The 3,296-nt window shown below is 43.2% G+C and overlaps 1 long non-coding RNA gene across 1 annotated transcript; it reads left to right on the top strand.

The window, feature by feature from the left end:
• Positions 1-1,544: 1,544 nt before the first annotated feature.
• On the top strand, positions 1,545-3,096 carry LOC135976906 (uncharacterized). Its single transcript, XR_010594166.1, has 2 exons — positions 1,545-1,581; positions 2,209-3,096. It is a non-coding gene; the product is annotated as an uncharacterized LOC135976906 (long non-coding RNA).
• The last annotated feature ends 200 nt before the right edge of the window (positions 3,097-3,296 follow it).

Below are 3,296 nucleotides of genomic sequence, written 5' to 3'. Positions count from 1 at the left end.
GGGCAATGCGCCTGACCAAGAAAGCCCAGGAAAACTCACATGAGAGATGGAAATAAAGCCCACTTGGTCATGGCGAGATAGTTGAGGAATGAGCTTCCAGCAGAAATTAGACTAATCCAGGCTATGATCTACCTTAGCAAAGGATGCAAGGTCCTTCTCTTCTAGAAACTACGCCACCATTGCCCGTATTTTTTTTCAACTGCTATCTACCCCTTCAGCAGCAATTTCTAGGACCAGGGCCATAGGAAGAAGAAAAGCCTCTATGAAGCTTACCAGGTAAATAGAAGGGAGGTTAATGATTTTGCAACAAGGACCAAGACTTCTCTCGCTAAACACAAGACCAGTATATTCAAGTGACTAGTGATATCGGTGCCATACTTCAAACACCACGAAGATCCCTGCATTTCAAATGTGTTCAGTTCTTGCTCTCTGGAGCCCAATTTCCTATAAGGTATATCAAGCAGGTACCATGAATCTCCAGTCACTTTTGAAATCTCCGGCTTCAATGCTTCTCTCTTTAAATTGAAAGACATGAGACCTTTCAACTAGTATCATAACCGCTTGTTAAAAAAATGTATAGACATTCCTAAAGAATTGAGGATACTTTTCCTACAAAGATGACGAGAAGATACATCATGGCTAAGATGGAGTGCCTAGGAACTTATTACTTAAAACGAGGACCAGCTTTTCAGCTGTTGTAAAGAGGAAGAACGTCATTGTCCTGGAGGAATCCTGCTATAGGCTGGCCTTGGATGTTCAGTTGTGATCCTCATGTGAGTGCCTAACTTAAATCCACTGATCATCTCCTCAAATTAGAATGTCTAATAGCATTAGGCTGAAAATCAGGGATGAACATAAATAATATGAACCACTTTGATCCTGCTTCACTTCTATTTTGATTTAACTTAAGCCTAGGGCATGTACTGCCCTATTTCCAGGAGAGTATTGTAACCCAGAAGGGCTGGCTTCAAGACTATTGAACAGATTAAAAATGCATCCAAGGATTTCAAAAATATACTGGCCCAAACACATAGTGAAGAATTAGAGATGGGGATTTTAAGCATGCCGAATAAACTCTCCCATCCACCAAGGAGTTCCAGGGTAAACACCTTGCCACTAATTATTTTCTAGTCTGGATATTACGGACTATGGAATCCTGTGCATGACAGCAGATTGTGCTTCTGATACATCCCTGAGTCACCCTCATACTGTGAAATAATTCAAAGCAGAATAAAGAAATGAACTAGATTTATTCCTGTGTTGACACCAAGGAAGTTAGGAGGATGACACCAGGAAACTATCATGCTAAAAAAGATTTAAGATGACAGGAACTACAAGGTGTAATATGCATGTCATCCTATTTGGGACTGAGAATTGAGTAATTGATTAACCATGATCAAAGCCATTACAACAATTAGAGGACTTAGCCAGGCAAAAAAACATTTGGGTTGCTTAATGATCAGGTCTCAGTGCATAAGGGTGTTTCCTCTGCTTCCCATTGGCTAAGAAAGCATATAAAAGTCCTTGGAACTTCAGGTGGTTCTATTCACTTCTCTTGACTTCATCCCCTTGGTGCACTGGGTAAGTCTATTTAACTTACTTTGTTTTAGTGATAGTTTTAAATATGAACGGAATCCTTCACCAATACTCTGTGACTTTAGAGACGTTGGAGAAGGGAGCATCTTGCTTTCCGTAGGAGACTTTCTGTAGCTCGTCAATTGCTGAGCATTGTGGATGCAGTCTTAGAAATAGCAGGTTGGGGATTGGGATTGGGACCCCCCCATTCCAAATAATTACTGTTGGGGGTTCTCCTCTCTGCATATAGAGGGTGCAGTACCATGGGGCAGCATTCTCAGTAGTAGCATTTTGGAGATCCTGGAGTTCACGTGCTCAATTCTATGATTAATCTCAATCAGGAGGGCCTCATTCCTTCTCCCAGGGCACCCAGTGACTCTCTAAGCAATGGTGGTCAAGTCACTTCAACTGAGCCTCTAACCTGCCACAGGGATAATAACCACTCATTTCATAGGCGTTCTCCAAAGCTTAATGGTTGCCTTGAGCAGTGAAATCCTGGTTTACTCTGAATGGGGCAGGAAAGCTTTTTGCAGGTTTAAGAAAAAGAATTAGGGTTGTATTGGAGTGGCCTCTAGAAACAGAGATCTCTGAATTGTGTGTAATATTTACTCTGCTCCCTGCTGTGTGTTTCAGGTATACCACAATCACAAAAGATGTCTTCCAGCAAAGCTCTGTGTTACCCACGCCCACCATGTTATCCCGACATCTGCCCAGACCCATACGTTGACGCCTGGAACGAGCCTTGTGTCACATCATGCGGTGACTCGAGCGCAGTGGTCTATGCCCCACCGGTTGTCGTGAGATTCCCGGGACCAATTCTCGCTACCTGCCCTCAAGACAGCGTTGTGGGAAGCACCTTACCAAATTTACCCTATGGATATGGGGGCCCATACGGAGGTGGTAGTTTCAGTGGCTCAGTCGGTTCTGGGGTTGCTTATGGAGGTGGATATGGTGCTGGGTATGGTGGTGGATACGGGGGCCTATATGGGTATGGGAAGGGATATGGTAGGAAGTGCTATTCTTCCCGCTTTGGAAGCTGTGGCCCATGCTAAACCCAGAAGAAAGATCCACAGAACAAGAAATAACCAGGAAATGAAAGAGACGATGGAGATTCCCCTCTTAGCTAATGGAAAATGAGAACCTACAAGTCCACATGAAATCAGCGGGAGCGACGTATAAATCAGGCCTATCAATGTCTTCCCTTGTTACATGTTACCTTAACTGTATGGTGTAATGGCTTTGCAACATAGTCTCATGCTCATATTATAAATTGTCCTATTTGATGCTGAACCATCTACAACAAGTAACTTAATTTGATTAAAAATGGGACATGATTTTCACATCTACAGCTGCAAGCAAGAGAGCAGAACGTCTTGTGTGAAATGCTTCACTTTGGAGATGGTGACTGGTTGTAGCTCTGATTGTAACCCGGAAAATACATTCTCTGTACTCTGCATTAATTCATTCTGTAAAGTGTAAACTCCGAAGCTCATTCCCATTAAAAATTATACTGCATCATAATGTTGGCCTTCATGGTTTTCCTTTCCCCTCCATTCTTTCTTTCAAAAGCACTCTGGGTGAAATTCTCCCCTGTGCAGATGGTCAGTACCAGCCCCTTGTACTAATGAATCCCACTCAAGCCCATAAGTAAGGAAAGGATCAGGTGTATTACGTGTTCAAGAGCGTTGTGGAGGCCCTCTGCATGGGGAGGGTCACCCCCT

The sequence above is a fragment of the Chrysemys picta genome, chromosome 20 (assembly GCF_011386835.1).
Source record: "Chrysemys picta bellii isolate R12L10 chromosome 20, ASM1138683v2, whole genome shotgun sequence".
In the NCBI taxonomy this organism is placed as follows: domain Eukaryota; kingdom Metazoa; phylum Chordata; order Testudines; family Emydidae; genus Chrysemys; species Chrysemys picta.
The sequence above is the reverse complement of the archived record's forward strand: the minus strand, read 5'-3'. Positions and strand labels throughout refer to the sequence as shown.